The sequence below is a fragment of the Cervus canadensis genome, chromosome 32 (assembly GCF_019320065.1).
Source record: "Cervus canadensis isolate Bull #8, Minnesota chromosome 32, ASM1932006v1, whole genome shotgun sequence".
Lineage (NCBI taxonomy): Eukaryota > Metazoa > Chordata > Mammalia > Artiodactyla > Cervidae > Cervus > Cervus canadensis.
This window is the reverse complement of record NC_057417.1, coordinates 8,833,130-8,855,214: the sequence shown is the minus strand read 5'-3', so window position 1 is coordinate 8,855,214 and position 22,085 is coordinate 8,833,130. Positions and strand designations below refer to the sequence as shown.

The 22,085-nt window shown below is 44.5% G+C and overlaps 1 protein-coding gene across 12 annotated transcripts in view; it reads left to right on the top strand.

Annotated features, from left to right (window-relative positions):
* RBFOX1 (RNA binding fox-1 homolog 1) overlaps positions 1-22,085 on the top strand; it is a 2,068,635-nt gene that overhangs the window by 735,186 nt on the left and 1,311,364 nt on the right. The gene's annotated exons all lie outside the window — the stretch shown is intronic.

Sequence of the window (22,085 nt, the reverse complement as noted above, 5' to 3'; positions counted from 1 at the left end):
CTGGAGAGACTGAATTCGCAGCTGAGAGACAGGTGCACGTAGGAAATGACCTTGCTTTGTGTTTGCATTTTAATCGGTTTCACCCCTAAACGTAAGCCATTATCTTGTTATTCTCTGTCCTCACACCCTGTATCTTTTCTCTGTAGCTCTTGTCAGTGAATCATTGTGTACATATTTATGTTACTGTTTTCTTTTGGTATCTTTCTGCTCCACTCTCTGTAGGTGCCCTGAAGGTAGGGACCATTTCTGTTTTATTCACTGATGTACATCACTGCCAGGCACATGTTTGGCACTCTATAAGTGTCCGTGGTTTGAATATATGAATGAATTCATGGGTATCTCATCATGCATTACTTTCAATATTACTTGTTCAGTCGCCAAGTCATGTCCAACTCTCTGTGACCCCATGGACTGCAGCACACCAGGCTCTTCTGTCCTTCACTATCTCCTGGAGTTTGCTCAAATTCATGTCCATTGAGTTGGCGATGCCATCCAACCATCTCATCCTCTGTCGCTCCCTTCTCCTCCTGCCCTCAGTCTTTCCCAGCATCAGGGTCTTTTCCAATGAGTCAGCTCTTCAAATCACATAGCAAAAGTATTGGAGTTTCAGCTTCGGGAGCAGTCCTTCCAGTTGATTTCCTTGAGGACTGACTGATTTGATCTCCTTGCTGTCCAAGAGACTCTCAAGAGTCATCTGCAGCATCACACTTTGAAAGTATCAATTCTTCTGTGCTCATCCTTCTTTATGGTCCAATTCTCACCTCTGTACATGACTACTGGGAAAACCATAGCTTTGACTATATTAATGCCTTATAACAGAGATAGATTTTAGCAGACATGTAGAAACTAGAAAACCAGAAATTGATTTTCTACTTAAAAGTTAAGATGCATATGAATGCTATTTAAAAGTGTCTCTATAATTGTGCACTTTCAGTATATATGTTTTACCTTAATAAAAAGTTGCTTTAAGCTAAGAAACACAACTTAAAATATCTGCAAAATGTCAAAAATTATAAAAGGAATAATTTGAATGAACAACATAACTTGGTCCCCAAACGATTGCTTGAGAGGATAGAGTCTGTGATTTTAACTAGAATTCATCCAGCTACAAACCACTGTCTTAAGCCAGCAAGAAATTTATATCCTTTCAAAGACAAGGGGAAATCAAAATCCACCAGCGACCCTTCCCTTCCCAGAGCTGTTTGGTACATAGCTCAGTTTCTGGAGATCTGAGATAATCATTTTGTCCTTGAGAGTCTCGTGGCTGTGCTCTTGGAGAGTTTGGTTTTAAAATCCTAGGATTTGATCCTGCTCAGAAAAACAAGGTGTGAGCACCTGTGAAGCATCTGAAATCAGCCGTTGCCAGAGGCTGGCTGCTGTCCCCCCTTCCCAGTCTGCTGTGCCCTCTGTAAGGTGAGGGCGGAGTCCAACTCCTACTTTTGGGAATCTGCCTTTGTTTCCCATTCCTGGGGTTGGTTTTGGGATCGCCAAATTGACAGCTTTCTTTTTTCTTTAGTGCAGTTTAGGTTTTTAAGCATCAGGCGTCTGTGTGTGTCTGTTGGCACATATAGACGTGCCTTTGCAGGTACAACAAAATAATCATCCAAAGCCAGTCCTCCCTGCGCTGCATGCCAATGACACTTTGACCCCAGGTTTTATCTCTTTGAGGCCCTTGTGTAAGGACTGCCATTCATACCGAAGCACATGGAAGCCCAAGGATGCTCGGGAAGGCGTGTTGGACCTTGCGTGTCTATTCAAGTGGAATTTGTATTACCTTCTGGTGCCTTTTGCTGGGCTTCCCAGGTGGCACTAGTGGTAAAGAACCCACCTGCCAAGGCAGGAGACGTAAGAGAGAGACATGGGTTCAGTCCCTAGGTCAGGAAACTCCCCTGGAGGAGGGCATGGCAACCCACTCCAAGATTCTTACCTGGAGAATCCCGTGGACAGAGGAGCCTCACGGGCTACAGTCCATAGGGTTGCAAAGAGTCAGACATGACTGCAGTGACTTAGCGCACACGCAGTGCCTTTTGTGGGGCTTCCCTGGCGGCTCACACAGTGAAGAATCTGCCTGCAAATACAGGAGACCTGGATTCGATCCCTGGATTGGGAAGATCCTGGAGAAGGGAATGGAATGTGATGTGCAGAACCAGCGGAACATGTATTCACAGGAGAGACTGACTGTGGGGGTGAAAACTGACCTGCTCTGGGACGGAACAGCCATGTTCTGCCACATCCTGCAGACATTATCCTAGTATCTCTGAGCCTCAGTTTTCTCATCTCATAATTAGGGATAAAAGGGCTCATTGACTGAGTGTTTAGGGGCTGGCTAAGGGCTTACCATGTACTATCTGAATAGTCTCTGCTGATTAACCCCAGAATGTAGTCACTGCCCCCTTTATCACTCCTGTGTTGATAGAGGGGCTTCCCTGATGACACAGTGGTAAAGAATCCACCTGTCATTGCAGGAGACACAGGAGATGTGGGTTCGAACCCTGGATCAGGAAGATCCCCTGGAGTAGGAAATGGCAACCTGCTCCAATGTTCTTGCCTGGAGAATCCCATGGACAGAGGAGCCTGGTGGGCTACAGTCCACAGGGTCAGAAAGAGTCGGACACGACTGAGCGACTGACCGTGCCCGACACGTATGCACACACGTTAGTGGAAGGGGAACTGATGGTTCACGCTGTTGTCGGGGACGCTACTAGTGTCCCCCTGCCCTTAGACACCTTTTCTCTGACATGACCAGGTGTACTGAGGGTCAGTTCAGTTCCAGCAGCAACTACCTGGACTTGGCACAGATGCCACAAGTCATGGGCAAAGTCCTACACAAGACTGAACCCACTTCACATGCCAGCCACAGTTCTGAATGTCCTCAAGCCACCCACACTTCTGCCCCACCGAATTCAGGACTTCTCATCACCCCATTCAGGTTCAATTATTTGCTGAAAAACAGCTTGCATAACTCGAGGAAGTGCCGTACTTTCATTTGCTAAGTCGCTTTAGTCGTGTCCAGCTCTGTGCGACCCTATGGACTGTAGCCCTCCTGGCTCCTCTGTCCATGGGCTTTGCCAGGCAAGAATACTGGAGTGGATTGTCATGCTCTCCTCCAGGGGATTTTCCCGACCCAGGGGTTGAACCCATGTCTTTTATATCGCCTGCATTGGCAGGCTGATTCTTTACTGCTAGTGCCAACCTTTGGTTATAAATGATACAAATAAACAGACAGATGAAGTGTACACAGGGCAAGAACTGGGAGGGTCCCAGGTACAGGAGCTTCTGTCTCCATGGAGACTGGATGCACGACCGTCCTGGTACACTGAAATGTCCACCAATGAGGAAGCACCACTGAGCCTCCATTTCCAGAGTTGTTATTGGGGTTTCATTATGCAGGCATGAATGATGAAACCATTGGCCCCATAACTGAATTTTACCTGCAGCCACAATCCCCTCCCTGGAGGCTGGACTGACCCAGAGTGCTGCCCGGTCATCACTTGATTGGTTTCTCTGGAGACTCATCTGGAGCTGTGTGGAAATACACCATACATGGAGCCCGCAGCTCTTTGCTCTTCCTCTTCGGTCTGCTCCAACTTAACTTCCAACAGCCAGCCTGCATCTCTACCCAGTGACTTTCTCTTGACATGAGTAACTTTGCTCCCCAGGCAGCAAGCTGGAAATAACGGATTCATGCTCCCCAGAGACACCTGTTCTAATAGAGAGGCAAGGCAATGTGGGCCAATCTCACATGAATGAATGGAGGAGTGAAACTCAGAGAATCAGAATTCACTGCAATTTGCCCAGCCTAGTGTGCTGGCTCCTTGATTCAGTTCTCTCCTTCCAGGAACAAATCAGGAATGCTGTTAGAAGGAAAGGAGACAGTAGGTCATGATAGACCCCAAGAATGCCAGCTTTGCTCTCTTATGTTCAAGAATTACCATTAGCGATGATGATAATCCTGTTTCTGCTGCTGCTACTAGGTTGCTTCAGTCACGTCTGAATCTTTGACCCCATAGGTTGTATTCCACCAGGCTCCTCTGTCCATGGGATTTCCCAGGCAAGAATACTGGAGTGGGTTGCCATTTCCTATCCTGAGGTCCAAGAAAAGTTGCCCATTCTTCTAGATAGCCCTGTGTCCAGAGGTGACCACAAGAAATGAGCCACCTTACGTGAATGGCTTGATCAACATGGAGATGCATACATTCGTTACTTCTGTTTGGTGTGTTCCCCATGAACGCATGCCTTGGTTATTAATTATTCATCTATCTCCCAATATAACTTTAGATCTGGTGATAATTTCTGAATTTCTCTATTTATAGGAAACTTTGAACTTCATAAATATTAAAATTCCCTATTATCTACATGCAGACTGCTTTTTTTATGGCCATAGAAATTATGCAATTATTACCAGAACCATTAATTAAATTGGAAAATTGATAAATAATGGATAAGGATGCTATTTATGAGCTAAAAATGAGCAAATGAAAATTATCTTCCGTTCTGTCACCTTTGATGAGCCTAGCCTTACAGTATGCTCTCAGCTTTTTTATGGATAGTGTTCATGTTCCTTGGCATAAAATAAGCAATTGGTTACTAGTCTTGAATGGTGATTGATTTTCAGATGGAGTGATTAAAATCTTTTCCTAATAGCACAGTCAAAAAATGATCCTGTCACAGTGGTCAAATAGTAGGCAGCTTCCATATTCTACGAGTTAAAAATTTGAATCTTCATGGAGAAAGGTTACGTCCTCAAGAAAAGAAGGAGTGTATACGTGGAACTAATGTGGAAAACTTTCATAAACTTTTGTGGTAGAAGAATGCATTCGTGGATTTCCTCTGGTCAGTCTCCTGGACTTCATTCTTCCATGTTGGCCTTCAAACAGAGGCTTGGTGGTTCTCTCTGGTTGCGGGGGGACAGCCTTTATTTAGTTCACAATGCTCATAGATCACCATGTGCCTTTAAATCAGCACCCTATTCAAACTGTCTTTCTTCTCAGTTTATTAGATTGGAGCTCTCAAATGGAAACTTTTACTGATGTGTTTGAATTCTTTTTTTTTTTTACTGTGACCATTAATAAGAAATGCATTCCCATTGCGATGAGCACTCACCTACATTAATGGAATGGATGTTCCACACTCACTTGGATATGTTCTCATTTATTTCTCTTTAGAAGAAAGTGTTGGTCGTAAACAGCACTCCTGACTTTGTGACTGTTGGTGGACATGCAGATCGCTGATTTAGATGCCTCAGAACCACCTAGTAATCTGATTCCTTGAGCAGAAGCCTGAATGTGGGAACCCGGCATGCTTACAAATCTGTTTTCCCACATTTGCTGAGTTACTGGAGGTTGGGGCTGACATTGGTTGCATCTCCTTGGGTGGTTAGCACAGCGCTCTCACAAATGGATTTTTGAAAAATTGGTGGTTTGGAAAGAAAAGTCATCATTGAATAGCTTTGCCTCAGATACATCAGAATTATTGAGACAATAAAAGTTTTGAGGAAAAAAGATTATCTGTTGTTTTATGAAAAAATTTTTGAGAAAAATGACAGTGAAGCATATGATTAAAATTTTGTTGTTGCTGAAAAATTGACCTTTCCCTGTAGGGGAAAAAAAATTGCTAAGCCTATTAGCAGTTGGTAAAAAGAACATGGGGCATTCTTGGTCAAACTGTTATTATTTGAGACATGGTAATGCCCATTTAGTGGGTGTTGGACACAGCATTCTGAGATGCACAGGACATCCTCAGTCTCAGATAGATCTAGCCCCAACTGCCAGTGCCATGGAGCTTGAGATTCCCCACTCTGAAGGTTCATCCTCTGGCTGCCCCCGTCTTGTAAAAAAGCATAAAAGAAGACCAGGTGGCTTATGTGACGTGCCGGGACCCAAACAGCTAGGATGTGGCACCCCAAGGCTTTGAACTCAGAGAGCGTGGCTCCAGAGCTCAACCATGTAACCCCTACAGTTGCAAAATACGTGTGAGACACGTAAATGCAGAAATGTGAATGACTGTTGAGAGCTAATGTAAAGGGCTTCAAAATCTCTCCCGGTTTGAAAAATGGGAAGCGTTTCTGAAGATGAGCACCAGAGAGATGGGCTCACTTGAGAAACCTTGGATTAATCAGAAGCTGGAGGTTTGTTGTTCCTCTGCGCTTGTCACAATATCCCATTGTTAGCACCTGCCGGCGTTGTCATCCTAAACTGTCGCTGCTATTTTCGAGACGGGTCACAACAGGTGTGCCAGATATTGGGCCATTAGTGCGTGGTAATTCACCAGCATGAATATTTATCATCCCGTAACGAGACAACAAAAGCCGTGTCTACTTTTTAGAACAATGTGCAGCAGCGTCCTCAAAACCAAATTGTTTGAGTTCCTCATTTATGCAAAGGAAGAACAGCTCCTCTGTAATTTTCCATTAGGTGGATTTATTTTCTCAGCCTTCTCCACATCAAAACACAGCCCTGGCACGTCCTTGATTTTATTGAGCCAGGAAGATCACCCAAGAGTTTATAGAGCTCAGGGCCCTGATGATCAAAGTACCCATTCTCAGATCGTTCTTGAATCCAGTTGCTGGTCTGCGGGGAAATGCCCAATCTGATGGAAAAGGAAACTGTTTTTCTTTTCACTGTTAATTCCTTCCTTCCTTTCTCCCTCACTTGTCTTGTTGCTTTTTCCTTCTCCCCACCTTTTTTTTTTTTCTGAAAGAAGTTACACTACAAAAGAGGAGGAGAGGCGAAAACTCAGAATAAAAGAGAGGGTACTGTAAAAAGATTTTTTGGGAGAGAGTGTAGGCACATGTGATGTGCTAAGAACTCTAAACTAAAACCTGTGCTTTTAAAGGAAAAGTGAAATGAGAGAAGTGTGCTGTGTGGGGACTTCCTGGCAGTCCAGTGGTTAAGACTCTGTGCTTCCACTGCCGGATCTTTGGGTTTGATCCCTGGTCAGAGAACCATGTCTCATGGCATGGCCAAAAAATTTAAAAAAAAAAAAAGCACACTGGATGGAAACCTTCAGTGTTCCTCAGTGCCTCGTCCTGCTGCAGCAGTTTAATGTCCGCTGTTGTCATCATTGGACTTCCCAGGTGACCTTAGTGGTAAGGAATCCCCCTGCCAATGCAGGAGACGGAGAGGCACAGGTTCAATCCCTGGGTCTGGAAGATCCCCTGGAGTAGGAAATGGCGCCCTACTCCGTCATTATGAAATTCCCTTATAAACAGGAGATGAACAGGTACAATGCCGTATAACTGACTTTGGAACGAAATTGAGCTGTGCTTGGCCGCTCAGTTTTGCTCAGTTTGTGACCCCATGGACTGTAGCCCTCCAGGCTCCTCTGTCCATGGGGATTCTCCAGGCAAGAAGACTGGAGTGGGTTGCCATGCCCTTTACAAGGGGATCTTTCCAACTGGGGGATCAGAACCCAGGTCTCCCGCATTGCAGGTGGATTATTTACAGGGAAGCCCAAGAATACTGGAGTGGATAGTCTATCCCTTCTCCAGGGGAACTTCCTGACACAGGAATTGAACCGGGGTCTCCTGCATTGCAGGTCAATTCTTTACCATCTGAGCTACCTGGAAAGCTCTTGGACCCAAATTAGTTTCCCAGATTTTTAAGTATTGCCATGACCGAGAAAGTAATGCTGAAATTCCAATAAGTGGGTGTACCATTTGTCTTGGGGTATTGTTGTGAACACCGCCTTTCTGTGCATATTCTGTGATGCACATTCTAAATGATTGTCCCTCACCTTAAATTTCTGCAAATCATTCTCCTGAGTTCAAAGTCATTGTTGAATCTTCTCTCTCCCTCTTCCTGCATGGCCTCTCTACTGATTCTGTCTTTATACTTGATCAAATACAAGTTTCCGCTAGCCAAACATAAATCTGTTCGTCTTACCTATTAAGAGAATGGGTTTTTTGTCTGCTTCCTCTCTACTTTCTGTAGTTTGATGGTAGACACACAGAAAACAGAACTTCTTAAGATGCGTATTTTCCCCTTTAGAAAGTTGTGTCAATAATACCTAATCCTTAAGAAGATGCTCAGAAAATATTTGACAAATGAGTGAATGGTCAAGGTTAAATAAGGACCAGAAATCAAAGCCTAAAACCAATTACGTTAGACCCAAAGGGCTCCTTTTGGCCTTGTAATAAGAGTAATCTCATTTCTAGGTCATAATGATATCTAATATTGGCTGAGGACTTACAGGGCATGGTTATGCATCATGCCCTGAACCTCACGAGGGAAGCACTTTCATTTTCCCCATTTTACAGTCAGATGATGGAGGCTTGGAGAGACAATTGAGCATGCCCCATTGCACCTAGTGAGGGACTGAGTCTGGACATAAATCCAGCAGACTCTCTTGCTAAACTTTGCTAAACCATTCTCATTACAGTGAACAGAGAAAGGACGGTGTCTCGTAAGGAGATTTCTCAGACTGGGAAGACCTACTACGAACTGTTCTTTGGAGGAAAAGTGAAAGAAAGTGTTAGTTGCTTAGCTGTGTTTGACTTTTTGTGACTCCATGGACTGTAGTCCACCAGGCTCCTCTGTCCATGGAGTTCTCCAGGCAAGAAGACTGGAGTGGGTTGCCATGCCCTCCTCCAGGGGATCTTCCCCACGCAGGGTTCAAACCTGGGTCTCCCACACTGCAGGCAGATTCTTTATCATTTGAGCCACCAATGTACCTGCAAATATGGTGGCAGTAAAATTGGGTGAGAAATGGGACCTCACTCCTATAGGATAACACAAGGAGAGGATTGGGATTCACATTGTCTGTATCTTGGAGCAGTTAGTTGTTTCTCTGAAAGCCTGATAAGCTTTCCATTGATAAGATTTCCCCCAAAGCCCAAATCCCTTGTTGGATTTTGTCCTTGAGTATTATCTGAAAGCCATGAAGGATCTCCATCTGGGAAAACCTTTGCATTGCGATTTTGGGGGACCAGAAGCAAAGTAATTTTGGAGCAAGACTACAAGCCTGGATCCTCCCTCTCCCAGAACCAAAGACCGTTTGCAGAACGTTCACTGTGGTGGGTTATCCCCAGTGTGGGCAGTGTTCCTTCCATCCTCAGGGTTATCTTTGTAATAACTCCAGTCACCTCCCTTCTGCCCAAGGCAATTTTTCTTAGATTTTTCTAAACTTTGTTCTAAACCTTCAATTCTTTTTTTTTTTTATTTTTATTTATTTATTTATTTATTTATTTTTTGTTATACATTGATATGAATCAGCCATAGATTTACACGTATTCCCCATCCCGATCCCCCCTCCCACCTCCCTCTCCACCCGATTCCCCTGGGTCTTCCCAGTGCACCAGGCCCAAGCACTTGTCTCATGCATCCCACCTGGGCTGGTGATCTGTTTCACCATAGATAGTATACATGCTGTTCTTTTGAAACATCCCACCCTCACATTCTCCCACAGAGTTCAAAAGTCTGTTCTGTATTTCTGTGTCTCTTTTTCTGTTTTGCATATAGGGTTATCGTTACCATCTTTCTAAATTCCATATATATGTGTTAGTATGCTGTAATGTTCTTTATCTTTCTGGCTTACTTCACTCTGTATAAACAGACATTTCTGAACACACAATAGGAATGTTGACTTTGTTGGCAAGAGCCAAAGTCCCCTCCTTGAAGCACTCCAGGATTTTCTTACACCTCCCAGCATGAGCCTTGCTCTCGTTCAGTTCAGTCAGTTCAGTCGCTCAGTCGTGTCCGACTCTTTGCAACCCCATGAATCGCAGCACGCCAGGCCTCCCTGTCCATCACCAGCTCCCGGAGTTTACTCAAACTCATGTCCATCGAGTAGGTGATGCTATCCAGCCATCTCATCCTCTGTCGTCCCCTTCTCCTCCTGCCCCCAATCCCTCCCAGCATCAAGGTCTTTTCCAATGAGTCAACTCTTGGCATGAGGTGGCCAAAGTATTGGAGTTTCAGCTTCAGCACCAGTCCTTCCGATGAACAGCCAGGACTGATCTCCTTTAGGACGGACTGGTTGCTCTTGTTAAACTGTTGCTATTCTTTGCCTTCTTGTGTAAAACTTCCCTACTGAAGTGGGAGTTCCCTCTACTGTCATGTGAGTCCCTTAGAGCCTAGAACTGGGCTGTGTTCATCCTGACTTCTCCGTCACCTACCTGTGTCTCTGCATGTTGCCCACTCCGGTAAATGTTGAGGGGGGATAGAGGGACAAGGAAGGAGCAGAGAAGGAGCAGAGAAGGCAAAGGAGGGACAGTTCGTACAGGTCCATGTGCACCAAATTTCTGAAACCAGAGTCCTGAGCAAGGAGGCCACTGGGGGCTCTGGAGCTAAGGTGGGCCCCGTGCCAACATCATTTCAGGAAGCATTTAGATTGATGCTCTCCTGCCTGAGCTGGGAGCGCGCGTGCACCTGTTCATCTGGGGTCGCTACAGGTAGCACGTCATTCTCATCCTTCATAGATGACACGACGCTTCCCCGCTCCACGCTCTCTTGTGCACACAGCGCACATACGCTGCTTTTTGCCTCGTGGAGCCTTTAAAGCTCTGATTACCCCAGATTATGAAGACAAACTGTGGCGGGGATAGGCATGATCTCAAACTGAGTTAATTGAAGGTGGAGGTCAGTTCAGCTTTCTTGGGCCATCAATCAGTTAAAAAAAAAAAAAAAGTTTGTTTAATGCACAAAGAGAATCCAAGTGAAGGCCTCTCCCCTCCCCTTCCTTCCCTTCCCGGCTGTCAGGTAGATGTTAGATTTCACTGAGCTGTTAAAAATCTTAATGGATCCCGCTGAGCTATTTCAGGTTGTTTGTGACAATCTCTTAATTTCCTTGTTTTGCAGCTAACAATGATTTTAATCTTCATTTCAGATTAATCACATAAAACCCTCCCTTGTCCTCTTCTCCCATCGGCACGCCTGCTTCGACTCCATGCAATCAATGAATGGGGGGCTCCATTTCCTTTCTCTTCAGCAGTTTCACAAAAACGTATCTTCAGCAAAGTTGTATATATAGTCATTTCTCATATATGTTAAAAGTGCACAGTAGCGTAGATTGGAAATACTGCAAAATTTATAATAGTGATTGCCTCTGGCTGATCTGATAGTAAGGAGATTTTTTTTTTTTCTGTTTTGTACATTTTTATGCTTTTAACATTTTCTGTGATGAGCATGTATTATTTTAACAGTAAGAATAGGTAAATTAAAGAATTAATGTTTCCAAATCAAGGATGAACAAAGAAAATGCAGTCTTTTGATGAGATGTTAAGCTGGGGAAAAAAAAATTCAACATTAAAGAAGGGGGAAGAAAAACTGCATTAGGATAAAAGAGTGAGTTTGGAAAATTAGCTTGCACCTTGAAAGATGGTCCTTATTATAGGCAATGCCACCGACAGCCCAGGTTCATCACATCTCTCATTTTTAGTGTATTGGAGTTTGCTCATAGGAAAGTTCCCACTTTGAGCTGCTAATTATTTCATCGCCATTCGCTTGCTCAATTGACAGCCTCTGTACCAATATTACTGCGCAGAGCAGAGCAGTGATTCTCTGAGAGAGAGGCGATTGAAGAGGTGAAGGTTTGGAGAAATGAAGAAGATGTCTTTGGCGGTCTCTGAGTGCTTTATGCAGGGGATAAAGCTCGGATGGTGCAAGCAGTAAATAGTGTCGTCATTTTAAAAGGCCAGACCTGCAGCCAAGGGCATTACTGTAAGCCCGAAGCTTAAGGGGTCAGAAGATGCTTTCTTCCTGTGGTCCCTTGTTGGAGATGAATGTCTTCTGTCTTTGTATTTTGATTGTACTGTTCCTTAATGGCTAATTGCTAGGCAGTAGAAAACATAATTTATACTTCAATTTGTAAGTCAATCAAACAAAGGCTGGGAGTCAGCAGACTAGGAGAGAAAGGAACCCTGGGATAAACAGAAGCCCAGAGGCGTGTGGGTGCAATTTTAGGAATCCCAGCCACCCCCATAGCGTTGATTCCCACTGCATCCTCTTCAGAGAGGAGATGGAGGCATCTCACATCTTTGCTCCTCCATCCCAGCTGTTCTCTGGAAAAAGGAGCCCGGAGTCCTCCATGGACGGTTGATTTGGGGGGGAGAAAAAAAAGTACATACTGACACATTGCAGTGAATGAGAAAAGTGTATTACGTGGATATGAAAATGTTTGCACGTCTGAGGACTGCACGGTTTTATTCAAAGGAGTCCTACTTTTAAGGAGGTTATGAATTTTGAATTAGAGTTTTGTTGTCAGAGGAATGCTTCTTAGAAGGAAGGAATTGCACTTTTTAACAAGATTTTCAGCAAAGTTTGACACATTCATTATGGTCATGAGCATGGAGGCGGCTCAGATATATTTTGCATAACATGGGGATAATATTACACTCGGTGACTTCCTTCCTCAGGAATACCATGGTCCACAAGGAAACATGGGTGCTTTGAGATTAAAAAAAAAAAATCTGTTGAGCAAACTTATCAAAACGCTAATCACAGAGAGACTTCTCCATGTATCTTTTCAATATATAAGTTTATCTCAGCCCTGACTTGGACTTTCCCCAAGTCACACTAGTGGTAAAGAACTTGCCTGCTAATGCAGGAAACATAAGAGACACGAGTTAGACCCTTGGATTGGAAAGATCCCCTGAAGAAGGAAATAGCAACCCACTCCAGTATCTTGCCTGGAGAATCCCATGGACAGAGGAGCCTGGCAGGCTACAGTCCATGGGGTTGCAGAGAGTCAGACATGACTGAAGGGAATTAGCAGGCATGCACACAGCCCTGGCTAATCCCAGTGCCAGCGTTTGACATTGCAAACCAAGCCAGACTGTGTCACATGTGAACCAACTGAACTCTTCTCAAGTCACAAACCCCATCCAACAGACCAGAGCCCCGTATCCCATCCTCCTAGTGTTGGGGCCCTTGACCTCTCCTTTGTGTCATTTACGTCATTTTTTCCTCTCTTGTATCACCTGTTGTCTCTCCTCTCCCTCTCCACTTTTCTCTGATAACAACATAAACATTTGTCACATGTATCTGACCAACACTCTACCTTCTGAAGATAGCAGAGGTGCTTCTTAGAAGCCTGATCATAAATCTTGCCATTATCCCTGTGAGAGGTGAGCCTTCTTGCCACCAGGTGTAGGGGGGAAGCCATAGGCCAGAAAGGAGACATGGGGAGAGGGCAAGTTCTGATGCAGGAGGTGGGCTAGAGGAGGCTGGCCTGTCTGGGAAGACCAGCCATGGAGCGGAAGCTCAGCTGAGACACAGATCCATGGCTGTCAGAAGGTGAGCAGTCCAGAAAGAAATCAAAAAGGAGACTGAGTAAGGAGTCACAATAGAGGTGCTGAAGAAGACTCTTGAGAGTCCCTTGGACAGCAAGGAGATCAACCCAGTCAAGCCTAAAGGATACCAACCCTGAATACTCACTGGGTGGTCTGACGCTGAAGCGCCAATGCTTTGGCCGCCTGATGTGAAGAGCCGACTCTTTGGTTAAGACCCTGATGCTCGGCAAGATTGAAGGCCGGAGGAGAAGGGGACGACAGAGGATGAGATGGTTGGATGGCATCACCGATTCAGTGGATGTGAGTTTGAGCAAACTACCGGAGATGGTAAAAGACAGAGAAACCTGGCGTGCTACACTCCATGGGGTCGCAAAGTGTTGGACATGACTTAGCGACTCAACAACAAGAGAGTCAGGATCATGAGTCTCGAGGACTGGGAAGCAGGAGTGCATTTGAGCAGAATGTCTATGTTAGTGGGGCCGGGGTGAGGACACAGTGTATACTCTCCCCTTGGGGAGGTGTGTTTTAGAGGTCAAGCTGAAAGGTGCTGAAACGTTGCATCTCTTTCCACCCAGTGTTTGCACATCCATTATCACACCCCAGCGGTGCTCAACAGGAGGCCATCATACCCTACTGAACGAGCACTGTGTGGAGACATTTCTAACATCACAGCTGGGGGAGGGATACAAGTGGTACCCAACAGGCAGGGGCCAGGGGTTCTGCTGAACTGCTTACAGTGCAGAGGAAGGCCACTTATCACCAGCACCCCTGGTATATTTCAAGTGGTGTGTGTGTTTGGGGGGGGAGGGGCAGAAGCAGTTATAACTTTGTACAAAGGTTTATCTATAGAGGTGTTTATTGTAGCGTTGTTTATGGTGTTAAAAAATTAAACAAGCTACATGTACAACAGTAGAGGTTTGGATAAATAAATACCGTTTGCTTTTCTTATATGATGCAGTGACCTTGCAGCCATTATAAGTGATGTCTCAGGACAATGTTTAATGAGATGGAAAAATGTTCCTGGGATATTATTAAATGGAAACAAACAAACAAGTAACACGATACTATTTGCAGTGTGAGCCAATTTCTGTTTTTTTTTTTTAAGGCTATTTATAGGTATTTATGCTTATCTGCATCTAAGTCAAGATTTGAACTAGAATACCAAAGAGCAGCATCTGTGATATTAAGTACCACCCCTTAGGTATTGAAATTATGGATGAGTCTAATAATTTTCCTCCATGTTATTAAATATCTGTTCAATGAACATACATAACTTTTATAGTGGGAGTGAAACGACGTAATTATCTGAAAAAAAATACTATTTTTTAAAACACGAAGCTGAGATTTGAGTAGATAGCTGAGCCAGGGCTTTCTGTGCAGGGTCTCTTTCTAGGTTGGCAAGTCCGAGGAGAAGGTATTTCCAAATGCAGGGAGGGAGAAGGATCCGGTCGTGGAGCAGTGAGTCTGGAGGAGGCAGCATTTGGTTCTCACTTGAAGCATCCATTTCTGGGCTAGAGGAGGAGGGCTCTAAAGTCATTGCTCTTTCATTTAGATATTCTTGACCAAATGAAGGCCCTCTTCTCAGTATTGCGATCCCACTGAAAAGCAGGTGTCATTTCATCTTTGCTTTTTACCACCCTCTTCCTGCCCCTAATCTCCCAGGCCTTCCTCAGCCCACTTGAGCTCGTTTGGGCCGTGGCCAAGTGTGTGCATGTGGTGGGATGTGTATGTGTGTGTGTCCTGGAGGGTAGGAGCTCAGAGAGAAACACTCACAACTTCAGCTCCCCGTGGAAGATATATACCTTTAGATCTATTGCAAGTGGTTTTCTTTGTAATTATTTGTTGCTGTTTTAAGAAAATCCTTAAAAAAAGTTTTTTTTTTTTTTTTATAATGTGTGATGCATTCTGCAGTCATTTCAGTTGGTGGGTTTGTACAAAATTGGATCCATAGGTACCCTGAAGGGTATGTAGGGAGGTGAGGGGTGGGGAGAGCAAAGATTGCTTTCCATTCAGAAAGGGTTTCAAATTCTCTTTCTTCTTTGGGGATAAAGCAGTTAACCACCATTACACTTTTGACTGTTTTTATTGAGGTTAAAATTTGCATCACATAAAAGCGAATCGTTTTGAGGTATATGATTCAGTGGTGCTTACTGCAGTCAGCTGCCAAAAGAAGCTCCCTGCCCACCACACAGTCACTCCTGGTTCCTCCCCGCCCCCCTCAGCCCCTGGCAACCCCTGGGTCCACTTCACACTCTTCCTGTGGCTGGCTTTTAGAAACGTGTTGGCCTTTGGAGTTGTCTTTTAGTTTATATTGTGACTCAGTCTTCTCTTTCTTCTTCTCTCTCTGAGAAAGGCACAGAGCGGAAGGCAAGGCGGGTACCCGAGGGGATGGGAAGATGGTGAGAAAGGAAAGGATAAGAGGGATGGACAGATGGACAGAGAGGAGGGGAGGGGGAGAGATGAGAGAATGAAGACTGAGAGGAGAAGAGGGGAAAGGGAGGGGCCGGAGGGAGGGATGGAAGGGGAGAGAAGGGAAAGGATGGGGAGAGGAGGAGGGTCTTGATGTGGAAAACCCAGGTGTGATGGAGCAGATGTTGCCCGGTATCCGTAAACAGAGGGTGTTGCTGCCCTCGAGCCACTGCAGTGCCCAGAGAGTGGGCCCCCAGGGAACTCAGCTGGAGACACGGAGCTGCCCCCACCCCCTCTGAGCCCGCAGGGCCTTCAGCCTCTCCTGGATGGTGCACCTGTGGGTGCTGAGGGTGGAGAAAAGCAGGAGACTGAGTCTAGGTTGTTACGGCGCATACCAAAGAATGGTTTCAGGGAGTCCAGATTCTTGCATCTTCCGATACATAGAAAAGCACTGAATTCATTAACTTCGAGTATAAGGTTTTCTTTTTTGTTGTTCAGTCCTTCAGTGGTGCCTGACTTTTTGCGACTGCGTGGACTGCAGCACGCCAGGCTTCCCAGAGTTTGCTCAAACTCACGTCCATTGAGTCGATGATGCCATCCAACCGATGATGCCATTCAACCATCTCATCCTCTGTCACCCCCATTCTCGTCCTGCCCTCAATCTTTCCCAGCATCAGGGTCTTTTCCAATGAGCTGGCTCTTTGCATCTGGTTTTCCTTAATTAATAGCAATCCTCTGACGTTCCAACAGCCTGGTCTTCGTTGCAAAGACTCCTGTATGTCCCGACTCCTCCCTGACCTCCTCACAGCAGTCCAGCGAGCCAGCTGAGAAGCTGCGTCCCCGGAGTCAGTCCTCAGTTTTGCCCACTAAATAAAACACTATCCTCAACTTTGAGGTGGTGCATTTTTTTCAGTCGATCCTGGGTAAGCTTTAAAGGAGAGAAACCCCAGCCCCCATATACCCATTGAGACTGAGAACGCACTTGAAAGAACTGCTCTGAGATTCCAGAAGTGCCTGATCATTTCAGAGAGCTAACAAAGAAGAAGAGAGGAGGGACTCTGGGGTGCATCAGTGCTGGGTTCTACCTCTGGCGTCTAAGCCTCCCGAGCATCTGGGGCTCCCGTTGTGATCTCCGCAGTTCTTTCGCTGACCTCCCAGCACCAACTCTCCATCACGATTTTGGCTTCTCAGTTTTTTTTTTTTTTTCCCCTTGACTTAATAATCGAGTTTCTATGATTCCAGTGCAGACAGTGGGGTGAACTTCAGAGAGTCTAGTTATTATATTGAATAGATTAGCCCTGCTGATACTGCAAGCTTGGGAAGAGTTGATATGTTGTAGAATGACATGGGAACCCGATAACAATGGGAAAAGAGACTTTTCTATAAATCTTTTTAAGTATGGTATTTCCATATTAAACCTTATAAAGTGAGTGTCTGACTGCATTGATGAATGGACCCTCGCTGATAGAATATGCTTCAGGCTTCCTGAGGACCCCAGGTGATCAAAGCCGACTGGAGTATTTCTTCACTATCACCATCATCTTACACTTACATTATTCTCCTTGTCATTGAGAACTCCAGACTCCCATCTGTAGGAAATGTTTCACACATGGTTGAAATACAGGCAGCGTATTTCAAGGAGTAGCTCTGAACACCCAGAACAGCCTTGAGTGGAATATTTCATGGGATTCAAATCCTGAGAAGGGAGAAGAGCTGACTGAAGAGTTAGCCTGCTGGTCAGGAGAAGCAGGAGGCTGAATAGAGAGGCTCTGGTATAGACAGGGAGTTCATTAATCTGCGTTGAATGGTCTCAAATTCACCTGCACAGCTTTCTGCAAATAATGAACAGTGTTCAGGAGGGTGTGGAGCTGCCTAGGAAAGTGTTTTGTTTTTTTTTTTTTTGATGGGGGCGGCAAGCAGTTTTCTTACTGTGATGATGTATGGATTGAAGGCAAAGATCTTGAAGCCAAGGGGCCTGAGTGCAGGCCCCTTGTTCACCCTTTCCTGGCAGCATGACTTGGAGTAAATCCATCTCATTGGGAAAGTGGGGGCGGTGCTGATTATTTAGACGGTTATTCTGAGGATTTCAGGAGGTAATGTAAGAACATGCTCAGAAATACGATGGATGCATAATTAGTATTCAGTATATTTGCTATTATCATTATCATTATTAATTATTTTCATACTGTTGATGGGGCTCTCGCAGCAAGAATACTGGAGTGGTTTGTCCCTCCCTCCTCCAGTGGACCACATTTTGTCAGAACTCTCCACCATGACCTGTCCGTCTTGGGTGGCCCTGCATGGCATGGTTTCACAAGCCGCTTCGCATGACAAGGCAGTGATCCATGAAGGGGACTCACTGGGAAAGACTCCGACGCTGGGAAAGATTGAGGGCAAGAGAAGAAGAGGGTGGCAGATGATGAGATGGTTGAATGGCATTACGGATTCAATGGACACGAACTCCAGGAGATGGTGAGGAACAGAGGCCTGGTGTTCCACAGTACACGGATCACAGAGAGTCAAGACTTAGTGACTGAACAATGAATTATTATTATTTGGAAACTTATGTCCTGAAATTTCCAATGAAAATAAGATTTACTGAGCTATATACATAAGTATATGTGTGTATATATGTGTATATATATATATAGCTCCTTCATATAATCGTTTCTTATTTGATGTAATATAGGCATATTCTATGATTAAATAAGTTACTTATGCTCTCTGTGCCTCAGTTTTCTCATCTATAAAATGGGAGCAAGTCTGGTACTTTACTGGTTTGTTATGATGATTCCAGGAGTTAATAGATGTCAAGTGATTAATACACACTTCACCAGAAAGGTAATATTACCACCACCATCATCACCATCATCATTATTATTGTTACTATTACCTGGAAGCTGCTCAGGTCCCGAAATCTACAGTGAGGAAAATGTTCACTGAGGTATAGAAATTTTAAAACAATTCTGTTTATCTACATAGTTCCTTGATATAATCCTTTTAATTCTATCGTATTCAGGATGTTCTAGTTTTAAGTTTGACAATCAGAGGTCTGAATTAATTCAGTAGATAAATTAGGCTGCAATTGCTTATCTTCTTTGAGATTTATTAGCTTTATCGAAATATCCTTCAGGAAGCAGTCAAGTCAGTTTTTAGATTACGGTGCGTTGGGAACGTGACTTGGTTTATGGCCATGGCACACACACAGTGTTGCCAGGGACACTCACCTTCGGTAGGTACACCTGCTCTGGGCAGGTCACAGAAAGAGGGGTATGCCGATTCCTCCCTCTGTTTGACGGGCCTGCTCATGTTGGAGAGGCGGGGATTAGGACCTTATTCAATTTGTTGTTATTCAATTGCTCTGTCATGTCCAACTCTTTGCAACCCCATGGACTACAGACACGAGGCTCCTCTGTCCTTCACTATCTCCTGGAGTTTGCTCAAACTCATGTCCATTGAGTTTGAGTCCATTAGTGATACCATCCAACCATCTCATCCTCTGTCGCCTCCTCCTCTTCTTGCCCTCAATCTCTCCCAGCATCAGGGTCTTTTCCCATGAACCTACTCTTTGCATCAGGTGGCCAAAGTATTAGAGATTCAGCTTCAGTAGCCGTCCTTCCAATGTTATGTAAGTTTGTAATTTATTTATGACTCAGACCAGGATGACTCTTACCACCATCTCCCCTACCCTGAACTTCACTTCCTAGGTGTTGATTTCCTCAGCCTTAAGCTGAAAATCTTTCTATGTGAACTGTCCATTAACTCATTTAACCGAATTAGCTGATGTAAGTAACACACGTAGCTTACTGCCTGGCACATAGGGAGCAACTACTAAAATAGAACTCAGCCTATCCTTGTAGTCTATAAATATCATTTTGAATCATGACTCTGTCACTCTGCTTACGAGCTGACTCCAGGTCCGTGCCATCTGTAAATTTGATAAACACATCTCTCTCGGGTCTCCCTTCCCATTGTTGATAAAGATGTTCAACCAGACAGAGACTCTGACTTGATTTTCTAATAGCCCATGACCTGTGTGTAAGTGTTTTTACTTTTCAGAGAAGGTCTACACACAGTATTCCAATTAATTATCCTCTTCCAACAATGTATGTGTGTTGATCTCACCGCCCATTTGGCACTCACTAACTTGCTTTGTTCAAGGAAACCCAGGAGATTAAATGATAAATTGCAAACATAAGACCTGCATCCTAGGAACTCATGTATCTTGTCAGATGATACAAACATGCGTGTACACATCTGCTCCATTTGTTAACACTCTTTGGGGAAATTGATGAATCAGCTATGAGTCCAAGTCGTAGCCCACATTTCTCATCTTCTCAGTATCGCACCACGCTCAGTCTCCAGCATGACTCAGCCCATCAGTCTAGGACCTTAAAGAAATAGAAGGGGATTTACTTGCCGTTGTTTTCTCCTGGTGAGCACGTGTTTCCTCCTAAGGATCACCTTTACTAGTTCCCAGTGGTGGTTTCAAGCCGTCCATTGGCAGCCTGTTGTTTATAGGCATGGCTGTGTGCATGCTCAGTCGTGTCCGACTCTTTGCAACCCCATAGACTGTAGCCCGCCAGCCTCCCCTGTCCATGGAATGACCCAGGCAAGAATACTGGAGTGGGTTTCCATTTCCTATTCCAGCGGATCTTCCCGACCCAGTGATCGAACCTGAGTCTCCTGCGTCTTCTACATTGGCAGGCGGAATCTTTACCACTGCACCACCTGCGAAGCCCTGTATACAGTCACATGACATCATATTTATCACTTCATCGTGAGTTCCATCCACCCACCCCCCTTAATGGCATATTGGGAGATTTACCCATTTCTAAGTGTTTTGCCTTCTCTCCTATTATCTACAAATTCCTTGTGAGTCACTGTGTCTAACTCCACATAACTGTTTGCTGTATCTAATTCCAGCCATACTGTTTGTAAGATTTTATGATACCTGGGGCATGACTGATCTGGGTCCATATGATTAATTCCAGTCAGAGTAGGAGATGGTGCCTAAGTGGGCAGTGGTCATCAGATCGTAGATGGACTTATCTCAAACGTGCCATCAATCTAATTCCAGTGTTGTGTACGTTTATGATTTATTTATGACACAACTTCTCTTGCTGCAATCTTCCCACCCCTGACCTTCACTTCCTGTTTGATGATTTTCATTCTCTTCTTAGTTGTTTTGAGGTCATTCTCTTGGGGGGGGAAACGTCAAAAGCAAATAAGAAACAGTAAATTCTGCTTTTTCTCTTCTTCCTTAGACTGTGTTTGCAATGCACTAGAGAGAAACTCCTTTTGACTCTTGGAAACACATGAGGCAACCGTGAAAATATGGCAAATGCTTTAAAAGAGGAATAAGTACTTTCTCTTCTGGTTAGAAAGATAAATGCAGGTCAATAAAGTTAAGTAAATGTTATCCCTGTTTTAAGAGTGGTATTGACCATGGAAATGCAAGTGCTACCCTAATTAAAAGTGGCTGCTGCGATGGTCATGCATTATCTCGACTTGCTAGTGAAATTACTTCCCTTTTTCTAAGCCTTCTCTCTATGAGAGTATTTCACACCAAAAATGGCTGTAAACACCTAAATTTCTGGAAGATGCAGTCTACTTCTTTTCCCTGACATCTTGCTAAAGAAAACAGAAATTTAATTCCCTTGCACATGACACAGAGTTATAGTTACTTAAAAATGCACTCTAAATCCTGCAAGTTTTTTATCTACTTGTTTGGTAAACACTGGGCTTCCCTGGTGGCTCAGACAGTAAAGTATCTACCTGCAGTGCAGGAGACCTGGGTTCAATCCCTGGGTCAAGAAGATCCCCTGGAGAAGGCAATGGTTACCCACTTCAGTATTCTTATCTGGAGAATCCCATGGACAGAGGAGCCTGGTAGGCTACAGTCCACAGGGTCACAAAGACTCAGACATGACTGAGTGACTTACACTTGGTAAACATTGCTAAGTTCTATTTACCAAATAGATTCAAGTTTGAATATTATTTTCTCACTGGTGGGGAGTAATTGCCACCCCGAAAGCCAGTTTCTTCTCTGCACTTCCTATAATTGCCATCAATCTAAGAATTGATTTTTTTTTGCCATTGCTCCTACTAGACTGTAAGCTACATGAGGAAAGACTTGATAATTCATATCCTCGAATTCAAACCCAGTGTCTGAGATAAAACTACAGCTCGATGAATATTTATTGGGCGAAGGAAAAGACATTGGACCACACATATTGGACAGATATTGGACAGATGAGGATCTCGGGAAGGGTCACGGTTGTTGAGGAATTTGGCAGAGGTGATGGCGTCTCAGCAAACAGACAACAGGGTGGGGATTTATTCTGCATCTTCTTTCCAGTTGATGGTGATCACCATCCTCCAGGCCTGCGAGCCCAGAATCAGAGATGTCTATTTTTGAGTCTCTATATATAGAGAGAAGAAACAG